Consider the following 13,087-nt stretch of genomic DNA (forward strand, 5'->3'; position numbering starts at 1 on the left):
ACCATACATTACAAAGTTATGTATAACGATGTATGAGAAATCACAATTAGAAAGAAAAAAAATCAATTCACTATACCTTTGAAAAACGCGATCGTCCTGATTCATTAATTTTTTTCTTACTTGCAGATTTCACAATGGTATTTTGAAACTTGTACCACCAATTTTTCTCAATTTCTTCATTTCGATTAGGTAGTTTCGGTATTTTGACCTGTTCTCTGCGAAATTGGGATTCTTGTTATCAAACGTTCCAGGAACAAATTCAACAACAAAATTTCTAGAAAAGTTGAAAAAATATAAGCAAAATCTCCAAAAAACTTTGAACTAGAAAAGTTGAAAAAAATACAAAATAAAGTAAATCTCACACTGGAATGTCATTTCAAAAGTTTAGATTTTAAGAACTACAAACATGCAACAATGAAAATAAAAAAATCTGATTTGGTAAAGTTGAAAAAAAAAAGACTCAGAAATAATAGAAGAAGATAATGAAGTTGAGCACTTTGATTAGTTAACGTTTGAAATTTGAAATCTTGAAACCTCCACATAATGGATTGTTTGACAGTAGGCTAAAATTAAAGAGCATTAGTTATGACTGAATAGAAGGGATAATAGCTAATAAAAGGGATAGATCGTGTGTTTGTATGTATGAGAAGTGAAGAGAGAGAGAAATATAAAAGAATGGAATATTGTGTAATTAATTTGACATATTTGTAATTACTTTTGAAAAATGAGATTTTATGTAATAACTAAAAGTTAACTTGTATATTTATGTAAATTTTTCTATAATGTGAAGAGTAGACATATTTTATTTAATCTATTTAGTGAATGTGTAAGGGTCTCAAATAAATTGACTTATGCAAAAAAGGTCACGTTAGTATTTCAAAATGAGTCGAGAGGTCTAATAAGAACATCCTACCGGGGGTGTATCTAGGTGGAGGTCACCCTTATACTTTCATTAATTGGTTAAGTTTTCCCTCTGTCATATATACTTTCTGGCTAAAAATACCCCTACTGTTGTACTATCAAGCTAAAAATACCCCGGTCTTTATGAAACTTAACAAAAATACCTTCTAATTGAATGAATTCCCCAAATTCTATAAAATTATTCAATTTCATTAAAGAACCTGAAACGTTCTTTATATCCGATCCCTCTAATTGATTTGCACCATGTAAAATCCTTCCTTCTTTCTCATGTTATTTCCTCCACGTCGACAATCAGCAACTTGGGCTGTTGTTTTGGCAAACTCCCTCTCCGACCAACACTGCACTCATTCTCTTTTCCCTTTCTCGATTTTACACTCCGTTCAAGTAATTCAGTTAAGTAGCCATCTCGAGCAAACAACAAAATTATTGTTATTGTACATTTGTATTTGGTATTTCCATGCAGGTGATTAGTTGATTGTTCTATTGTAACAATATTTTTCAAGCATATAATAGAAAGACCTCGAAAAATAATTCTTAGACAATAATAAATTCACAAAATTTTAAAATTGTAAGAGACTTAAAATTAGTAAAGTACCCTCCATACTTTTAAGTCTTACATCTGGACAAGAGAATGAACATAATAAATTTGTTTTGTGCTTACTTAAGAAATATAGCTGAAGAGGCAAGAGTGTTGGGTTCAAGTTGAAAGTGTGAATGGAAAATGGAGGGAATTAGTGGAGGAAAAGTGAAAAAACACACCTAAAAGGAAAGTGTGCTCACAATAAGAAAAGTATATTAATTCTCCCATATTGGCGGGAGAATGAAACTTTCACGTGTTCTTATTAAGAAACACAACTCCACATGGATAGTGAGGCAAGAACCAAAAAGTACCTAGCGCCGTCGTTGTCGTTGCTCGACTTCGGCATTGAATTTGGATTTGACTGATATATGAGATTAATTTTTTAGACAAAATTTATTTGAAACTTGGAAAAAATTAATCCGACAATCCAAGGAAAACACAATATGTAGAAACGCTGAAAGTTGCTCGAAAGGGACACAACTTTTAGAGTAAAAGACACACTATTTCAAAAAAAGGGATGACTGTTTGGATGGTTGTGACTATTTAAAAAAGACATACTATTTCGAATGAACAGACATGACTATTCAGAAAAGATACACCTTTTCGATGAACCATTACCTCCTTTCTGAAGGGGCACTTCATGAATATATAAACCTGCATTTTTTCACAGGTTTAGTATGAAAATTTTTTGTATTACAAATACTTCTTGTCTTTTAAAAACTCTGTGTGATCATCTCCCGTTGAGTGAGTTCGAAGAATCTGATAGTTTGAGGTACCACTGTTGTCGGATTGAGAGCTATTTTATCCTGGGAGGAAAAATTTTGCAACCTCGGGTACTTGAGGAAAATTAATTCCTTAAGGACACTTCGTAAATTCAGAGGACTTGGCTGAAATTCCGCTTCATCTTATTTCTTTAATATGAAACACTTCTTTGATAGTTCATATTGAACTTGTGTTGAAGGTGTTGAAAAACTTCATAAGTGTTCTTGAAAAAGTCTTGACCGCGTGTTGAAGTTTAGTGAATAAACATACAGATTTTGTGCTATTCAAAACAACAATCTTAAGGAATTAACTTTTTATCATAATCTATATTGTTTTGGTTTCTGGAGATTAACGCTTTATGTTTTCTACTTTGTTTGAACTTAACAAGTGATTTGAAGAAATAAAAACTTCATCACAAGTTAAAGGTCATTCGGTTAACGATTGGAAGACATAAAAACTTTATTGTTAAACAAGAAACAAGTAGTGTTTTATATATTTTTACTAACTTGTAATTAGTATATTTTTATAATAAAGTTGACTATCTTTTGACAGAAAAATTGACTACAGACGGTCATGTTAAAGGTGTGACAAGTATGGCAGCAACAAGTGTTGCTACAACCAGTTGTACAAATGCGCCACCTGTTATAGCACTAGCAGAAAAGCCAAAAAAAAAATTTGGAGTTGATTTTAAGCGGTGGCAACAGAAGAGTTCTTCTATCGACGACCTTATGTTTTCAAAGGTTTATATCAGAAGATGCTTCAGAAGTACCCGAAGAAACTTCAGACCAGGCGCAATTCGTTGTAACAGAGGCATAAAAATATTCTGATTTTCTATGTAGGAATTATATATTAAGTGGCCTCCAAGATGACTTATACAACGTCTACAGCAGAATGAAGACATCTAAAAAATTATGGAATGCGCTGAACCAAGAAGTTCTTTGTTGCACGATTCCTTAAGTACAAAATGATTGACAGCAAAACTGTCGTTTCTCAAGTATAGGAATTGTAGGTCATCATCCACGATATCCTTACTAAAGGTATGAATTTAATGAATACCTTATTTGAACATGCTAAAAATATTCTTAATGTTCACATAAACTTTATTATAAGTTTGGTTGTGAATGAGGTATTTCAAGTTGCTGCGATAATTGAGAAGTTGCCACCTTTATAGAAGGACTTCTAGAATTACATGAAACACAAACGAAAGAAGATGACAGTCGAAGATATCATTGTGAAGTTGCACATTGAGGAAGATAACAAAGCCACAGAGAGGAGGTCTAAAGAAAATTCTGCAATGAATGGAGCTAATATTGTAGAAGATGACCCCAATAACTCAAAGAAGTGGAAGAAAGATGGACAACAAAGCAATCAACCTAAGAAGAAATTCAAAGGAAAATTCTTTAATTGTGGTAAGATTAGCCACAAGTTTACAGATTGTTGTACCCCAAAGAAAGGCAAAAAGAAGGATCAAGCAAATATGGATGAATCCAAAAATGAAATGGATGGTCTATGTGCCATGCTTTTGGAATGTAACTTAGTGGGAAATTCTCGAGAATGGTGGATGAATTCTGGTGCCACCCGCCACTTTTGTCCAAATAAAGAGTTTTTTGCTGTGTTTGCTCTGGCTCAAAGCTAAGAGAAGATCTATATGGCAAACTCCGCAACTGCAAAGGTTGAAGGGATAGGAAAAGTATGCTTGAAAATGACATCAGAGAAAGTGTTAACTCTCAACAATGTCCTTTATGTATCGGAGTTAAGGAAGAACTTGATTTTCATATTACTTCTTGACAAAAATGGATTTAAATGTGTATTTGTTTTCGAAAAAATTATAATTAAAAAAGAAAAATGTACATAGGAAAAGGCTACCTCACTGAGGGCCTATTTAACATGAATATAATGATTGTTGAAATCAATAAAAGTTTATTTTTTTTATTTTGCTTGAGTCTAATGATTTTTGGCATGAACGATTATGACATGTCAATTACAAAACTTTACGAAAACTGATTAACTTAGAAGTTTTGTCAAACTTTGAGTGCAATAAATCAAAATATCAAATGTGTGTGGAATCAAAGTATGCTAAGCATCCGTATAAGTTCACTGAAAAGAATTACAATTCCTTAGACTTAATACACACTAACATTTATGATATGAAATAAACACCATCTCATAGTGAAAAGAAGTATTTTATAACTTTTATTGATGATTGCACTAGATATTGTTATGTCTATTTAGTAAACAGTAAGGATGAAGCAATAGATGAAATTAGGCAATATAAAATAGAAGTTGAAAATTAGTTAAAGAGAAAGATCAAAATGATAAAAAGTGATAGGGGTGGAGAATATGAATCTCCATTTGCGAAAATATGTGTAAAGAATGGAATTATCCATCAAACTACATCCCCGTATTCACCTAAATTGCGGAAAGAAAAAACCGAACCTTAAAAAAAATAATGAATGCCTTACTAATAAGTTCAGATTTACCGCAAAACTTGTGGGGGAAAGCTATCCTTACAGTTAACTGAATACTCATTAGAGTGCCCATAATAAGACACATTCAATTCCATATGAAAAATGGAAAGAAAGAAAACTCAACTTGAAATATTTCAACGTGTGAGGTGTCAAGTTCAAGTCCTATGCCTAAAAGGGTGAAAATAGGACCTAAGACAGTGGACTGCGTGTTTATAAGATATGCTAAAAGTAGTAAAGCATGTCGATTTTTGGTTCATAAATTTGAATATCCGAATGTCAATGAAAATACGATAATTAAATCAGATAATACTAAGTTCTTTGAACACATTTATCCATATAAAATTAGACATGGACAGTCTAGTGGAAGGTCTAAACGACATCGAGATGAACCAAGTGAGGAGGTATATAATGATGAGAATCCAAGATGTATTACACGTCAAAGAATGTCAACTTCGTTTGGATCAAATTTTATAACATTTCTCTTAGAAAACGAGTCTCAAACATTTAAAGAAGCGATGCCGTCATCAAACTCATCCTTTAGGAAAAAAATAGTCAATAGTGAGGTTGATTCAATATTGAGCAACTATACGTGGAATTTGGTTGATCTTCCTCTGGAAAATAAACCTTTAGGATCATCTTCAAAAGAAAAATGAAAACAAATGGTACTATTGACAAATACAAGGCAAGACTTGTAGTAAAAGGCTTCAAACAGAAGGAAGGCCTTGATTACTTTGATACATACTCGCCAGTAACAAGGATAATATCAATTCGGATGTTAATTGCCTTGGCGGCGGTATATGGTCTTGAAATCCATCAAATGGATGTGAAAACAACATTCCTAAATGAAGAATTGGAGGAAGAAATTTACATGGAACAACCCAAGGGTTTTGTGGTTCCTGATAAAGAAAAGAAGGTGTACAAACTGGTTAAGTCACTCTATAGACTAAAACAAGCACCTAAACAGTGGCATGCAAAGTTTGATCAAACCATGTTGGCAAACGGGTTCAAGATAAATGAATGTAATAAGTGTGTTTTACATTAAAGACACTCCAAATCACAAGGTTAAAATTCATTTGTATGATCATCAGTAGAGATATTTCTGACATAAATGCTACGAAACGAATGCTTGAGAGCAAGTTTGATATGAAAGACCTTGGAGTTGCGGATGTGATCTTAGAATAAGAATCCATAGAACTCCACAAGGGTTGGCATTGCCGCAGTCTCATTACATTGAAAAGGTACTTGAAAAATTCAAGCATTTAGAATTTGGTATTGTCAAGACTCCATTGGACGTGAGCTTTGCACTTCAAAAGAATGAAGGTAAAATTGACTCACAGTTAGAGTACGTAAGAGTGTTGGGATGTTTAATGTAATAATGAATTATACACGACCAGACATAGCATGTGCTATTAGTAAGTTGAGTTGGTACACAAGTAATCCCAATAAAATTCATTGGATGACAATGAAAAGAGTTTAGGGATATCTTAAATACTAGAGCTGTCAATACGGGTCGGCCCAGCCCATTCGGACTAGCCCATACGAGCTTTGGGTTTGACGGGCCTTGATGGGCCAAAAAACACAAAGCCCACTCCATTACTCTATGGTTGCGAGCCTCACGGGCCAGCCCACTTTTAAAAAAATAATATTTTATAATTTAATTTTAGAATGTTAATAAACATAAATATTAGCAGACAATATTGCATAGTGTTAATACTTGTTAATCAAGTCTCCAACACCCCAAAAAATATTCCTAATAGCGAAATTAAATAACTTTTGACATGATATCCTTCGAACCAAATAAAAATATTTATAAGCAGTCTAAATAGTTACATGTATTTGACTTATGAGACAGCTCACGGGCTAGTCCAACCCACATTACTCAAGCCCCACGGGCCACGGGCTTATCCGGGCCAGGCTAAAAAGCTATGTTCTTAAATGGGCTGCAAAACTTGAAGCTCAACTCCATCAAATTACAGGCAACGGGCCTAGCCCATATTGACGGCTCTATTAAATACACTCAAGACTATGTTTTGTATTATAATAAATATCCTGCGGTACTTGAGAATATAGTGATTTAAATTGGATCACCGGATCAAATGAAATAAAATCCACGAGTGGATATGTATTTACTATAGGTGGAGGAGTAGTCTTTTGGAAATCGTCCAAAAAGACATGTATTGCTCGCTCTACAATAGATCTGAATTTATCATACTAGATAAAATCGGTGAAGAAGCAGAATGACTCTAAAATTTCTTAAAAAATATTCCTTATTGGCCCAAACCATTGGCACCAGTATGTATATATTATGATAGTCAAGCGGAGATAGGTAGGGTAGGGAGCATGATGTATAACGGTAAATCTCGTCATATAAGACAGAGACATAATACCGTTAGAGAACTTCTGTCTAGTGGAATTATCATTGTTGAATATGTGAAGTCAAAGGATAATATGACAGATCCACTTACAAAAGGCCTATCTAGAGAAGGAGTTGAGAGAACATCTAAGGGAATATATTGACGGCCTAGGACAAGTCAGCATGGCGGTAACTCTACTTAGCAGACTAGAGATCCCAAGAGCTAGGTTCAAGGAGATCAAATAAAGTTGTGTCTGATAGGTTCAACATTGTCAATATACCTGACTCATTCTCATGATATAGACAATGTTTAGTAAACAAGGATAAGACTTAAGGTATTAAGTCTTTTAATGATTATCTAAACTTGGCAGATTTGACCAAATAGTTTAATCTATAGTAATCGAACGTTTAGAAATTACCTATGTGAGGGTGAAGTGAAAGCCACTTCAAGGAGAATGTTAGTAAAGGCCTATTCTCTAAGCTCTCATGAAATCGGGACGTGTTCATGGTTGAAACGAACAAAACCGTGAGAATCATAAACGGTAAAAGGCCGATTGTGTGACATGTGTTGTCTAGGTGTACATTAAAGCTTGACGGTTCAAAGATATCAAATCTACCGATTGACCGAGTGCATCCGATGCTTGTTCACTACGGAAAGTTCAAAGGAAAACCCACTTATCCAGATGCAATCAATCTTTTCTTGATGGTCACATACTTGTCCGTAAAGTCTTAAGAAAAAGTAGTCATTCCCCATTCATGTGGGGGATTGTTGGGTTCAAATTGTAAGTGTGAATGAAAAATGGAGGGAATTAGTGAAGGGAAAGTGAAAAAACAAACCTAAAAGGAAAATGTGCTCACAATAAGGAAAGTCTACTAATTCAAGAATGAAACTTTCATGTGTTCTTATTAAGAAATACAACTCCACATGGATAGTGAGGCAAGAACCAAGAGGTGACTCGTGTTGTCGCTCGCTCGGCAAGGCTTTGACGTCGGATTCGGATTAGAATTTGAATTTAGATTTGTCAAATGATCGATCGATGAGATTAGTGATCCGAAAATCCAAGGAAAACGCAAAAAAAATTCCTCCACTAACGTGCATGCAAAAGCATGTAGAAACGCTAAAAGTTGCTATGAAGGGACACCAATTTTTGAGTAAAAGGCACACTATTTTGGAAAAAGGGATGACAGTTTGAATAGTTGTGACTGTTCGGAAAAGACATACTATTTCGAATGGACAGACATGACTATTCAGAAAAGAGACACCTTTGCAATGAACCATTGCCTCCTTTCCGATGGGGCACTTCATTGCTATATAAACCTTTATTTTTCCACAGGTTTAGTACAAAAAATTTTCATATTACAAATACTTTTTGTCTTTTAAAAACTCTGTGTGATCATCTCCCGTTGAGTGAGTTTGAAGAATATGATAGTTTGAGGTACCACTGCTGTCGGATTGTGAGCTATTTTATCCTGGGAGAAAAAATTCCGCAACCTCGGGTACTTGAGGGGAATTAATTCCTAAAGGACACTCCGTGAATTTGGAGGATTTGGCTCAAATTTTGCTTCATCTTATTTCTTTAATATAACACATTTCTTTGATAGTTCGTATTGAACTTGTGTTGAAGGTGTTAAAAAACTTCATAAGTGTTCTTGGAACAAACAAATTTTGTGCTACCCAAAATAACAAAGAGTACAAATAGCTGGGGATTAAATCCTCTTTATGAAATAAGTAGCAATTTCATTTGTATATAGTTCTTCCTAAACGAATAATTAAGTATAAATTAATTTCAAAAATAGGGTGTCATAAAAAAATATTTTGTTCACAAGAAATAAATGATGCAGAGAGATGGATGAAGTGAAATTGAAATCCTAAAGCTCATGACATATTTATTATGCTCACGAGAAATGATCTCATTGGAGAAAATATTTGGCCAACTCAAATGAAGAAGAACTGAAATTGAAATTCTAAAATAAAAGAAAAGAGAAGGAAGAATGGGTTGGGATGAGTAGAATTGGGTATATTTTACGTGGGTTAAATCAATTAGACGAGTTGGGTATAAAGAAGGTTTTGAGTTATTAATAAAATTAGATAATTTAATAGAATTTGAGGGAATTTATTCAATTAGAGGGTATTTTTGTTAAGTTTCATAAAGATAGGGGTATTTTTAATCCGATAGTATAACGTCAAGGGTATTTTTAGCCAGAAAATATAATGCGAAACAAATTTAGCCAACTAATGAAAATAGAAAGATATTTTTGACTCTTTCCCCTAAATATAGACAAGTAAACCCACACCAAAGTCTAAAAACATCATATAATGCAATAATAATTGAGTGCACCTCTTTACGTCAAATTGGAAGTTTAAATTTTATATCTATTTTGTTTTGTTTTGTTTTTCGTTTCTGTTGTGGGGTAGCACCTTTCTAAATGGTTATTAACAACACTTTTGTATTTTTCTAATAGTTTCTCCATTCTTTGAAAATCTTGAACACATCAATTTAGTATTACCTTTGTTCAGTTTTACTTGCCACAAATTTTTTAATTTGATTTTTATTTTTACTTATCATTTTTTATTAATCAAAACAAGATATTTTTTTCCTATATATTCTTAATTAATTACACCTAGTAGCATTAAATTAACCAATCTTGTAAAATGCTCCAAGACTTTTTGAAGTCTCCAAAAATCAAATTAATGATGTGAAAATTTACAAAGCATTTAAGTTATTAATTAATACATAAAAACATACTCCTATAATATAGAGTATTTTGAACATCGTATGCACAAGCCAGTAGCTTTTTAAGTTGTGGTATAAAGAAGTTGAGAGGCTAAAACACGATAAAAACAATTGTTTTCTACCTCCTTGACAACTCTCATATTTGTTTCCCTACAAAGTAGCAAAGTAACTATATCCTATATCCTATATCTTCTTACCCTTATTAGACACCAATTCCTTTTGAACAAAACAATAGAATTTCACATTCAACTTTATCGATAATTTGTGGTAAATAATAAGATTCAAAGTTTATGGACATCTTTTATGTTCTAAGAAAGAAGAAATGAATAAAGATACAAAAACTATATTGACGGAAGCATGTGAATTTTCAACAAATATCAAAGTAGACTCTAATTCTTTTACTACAATTCAACTAAAAAAAATTAATTTTTGTTGGAATTCAATTAACAAAAATGAATGAACTACGTATAAAAGCTTACCATTAAGGACTCGTTTGATAGGATGTATTAAATAAAATAATCAATGGATTAAAATTTAGTCCAACTAATACAATGTTTGGTTGCTCAATTTTAATTTAATCCGACCTAGTACATGGATAGCTAATACACCATAAAGTGTATTATCTTATACCTAAGAAATCATGGAATTACTTATCCATGGCTTAATAATACATGAATAAGAAAATTAAATGACTTAACTACCTTTCAATTCTTTTTATTAAATTTTTCTTTTGGTTTCATTTTAAATTTAATTACTATAAATTTGGTTGTTACGTTACATTTAGTTTGCCATCCTCTTTTTTACTTTGCATATGCGGATGAAGTGGTTAAATATCATTTTCTCCCTTATGTTGGTTGACAGCTTCGAACGTGAACTATATTTATGCTATTTTGTAATCGTTCAATTTACAGACGAATTAATTTAAATACAAAAGATTATTATCAAATAAATATATAATTTAAAAATCTAAAATTATATTATCAAAAGTCCGTGATGTTCTTACATAGCGTTTTTTACATTTTTTAAAAATTATTTTTGTATAATATGATAATTTATTATTTTAAATTTTTGTTGATCAAATAGAGTCAATTTTTTAAAAAATAAATAAATAAATGATCAACTATGCGGAGTGAGAATTATTATTCACATTTTAACTTTTCTATAAGATCACACAAAGGGTAAGTAATTTGACTAGTTAAATGAAGCAGAAAATCCCACAAAAATTTAAGGGTATAATCTTAAAGAAGATCTTGTAGAGTTTTTAACCCAAACACAATATAATACTACAATGAATCAAACACTGATAAAAAATAATCCCTACATTACTAATTTCAGTATTGCTAACCTCAGTATTGTTAGTTCATGGATAATTTCTCTTTGTACCAAAGGACCTCTAAGAGTATAAAAGGCTACTATTTTTCTTTTCAAAAAATACTTTGGTATCATTCAAATAATTACTCCATCAATGTTGGAAGACTTTAATAAATGATATGACACAATTATTAATAAGGGCAAAATTATAAAATTATACTACTAATCATTATTTTCTTAATAGGTATGTCATCTCAATTTGTGACGAGTAAAACTGAATGGAGGAAGTATATAAGTGAAATTTACTTAAGAATTATTGATGTGTATTGCCAACAGTAAATCAACCCCTACCATCATCAATATGTTTTTTCCGTCCTATTTTATTTGTCATAATTTAACTTGATATATTTATTAAGAAAAATAATTAATAACATAACTATACTATTATAATATTCCTATTAAATGATGTTTACATTTTAATTTAGAGAAAAAATAATTAATATTAAGAATAAAAAAAAATTATCTTTTCCTTATATATCAAAAATGATAAAAAAAAAAATAAACTTAAAAAATTTATGATAAGTAAAATAAAACGGAAAGAATATTTAACATTCATGCAGTTAGGATATATGTGGCGACGCGTTTGCGGTTCCGAGAAATTGGGCCCTCATACTCGAGTCACCATCCACCACCATTCTCTTCTCTTTCTATTTTGGTGAACTAAACACCTCATGTCCTCATCACACAAACTTATCTTACACAACCCATCACTATTTTATTACGCTGACCAATATTTTATTGAGTCTCTCTAATCAACACGTGTAAGGCTTGATCAATTATTTCCCAAAGTCCACACATAATAATCACATAATATACACCCTATCAAGTTACCCCATGAATAATTTTCTAACAATCGGACGGCTTTCTTACGATCACTTCTAGCCAGCTTGTACGCTGATTAGTTGTCTTCCTTGATATTCCCCCTCCTGAAATAGTCTAGCTACGGAGTATTTCTTTTTTGCTACTTAAGAAATTTTGTCCCTTCGTCAACAAGAAGGAAAAAAAAACCCTACTCCTTTCATCTCAGTTTTTTATATTTTAATTGATTTAGTGTAATTCGATACAGACTTCGAAAATAAATACTTTAAAATCTATAATTAAAAAGAATCGTGAGTCATGAAAATTGGACCGTAACTTAAAGTGAGTGATGCACCATATGAGGTTTTATTAGGATGACTTAAGTCATCGCTAGATTCTCAAATTTGCTTTAAAAATTCATTTAGATCCCTCAATTAAGATCTGTATCTATCAGGCTATTAACCCATCCGAATTTTGATTCAATCGGACATTTTTTTGTCCAATCAGCTAAAAGCTCAAGTGTATATAATACACACGCGCTGATGTAGCAAAAAAGGCTAATTGAAAATTGACACATGACATTACAGGTCCAATAATTATTAAAAATTAATTATAATTTTTTTAAAAAAATAAAAATAAAATGGGTCCCTTCAACATCCCACCCCAACCCCACTCCCACCCCACTTGCTCCTTCATCTTTTCTCCATTTCATTTTCTTGCCATCTTCTTCTTTATCTTCTATTTTTATTTTTTATATTTGATTTGAGAGAGTGAAGACAATCAAAAAACGTTTTCTATTGCCTTCTCCCCTCCCTAACCCAATCTGACCCCCGCCCTCCTCTTATCATCTTCTTCTCCATTTCTGTAAAAAACAAAAAATCAACATTTTTTTAGAAATCTTATTTCTTTACCAATTCAATTCATATTTATTGTTATTTTTCTTCTTATTGTGTTGTGGGTTCGTTACAATTTAAATTCTTTAATAATATCAAGTTAGCCGGAAAAAATGGAGTTTCGCCGAAATCAAATTTACTCCGCAAAAATAAGAGAAATGTATTAATATGCTAAAGTTCTTGGCTTCCACTGCTTTTTTTTTTTT

The sequence above is a fragment of the Capsicum annuum genome, unplaced genomic scaffold (genome assembly GCF_002878395.1).
Source record: "Capsicum annuum cultivar UCD-10X-F1 unplaced genomic scaffold, UCD10Xv1.1 ctg1716, whole genome shotgun sequence".
In the NCBI taxonomy this organism is placed as follows: domain Eukaryota; kingdom Viridiplantae; phylum Streptophyta; class Magnoliopsida; order Solanales; family Solanaceae; genus Capsicum; species Capsicum annuum.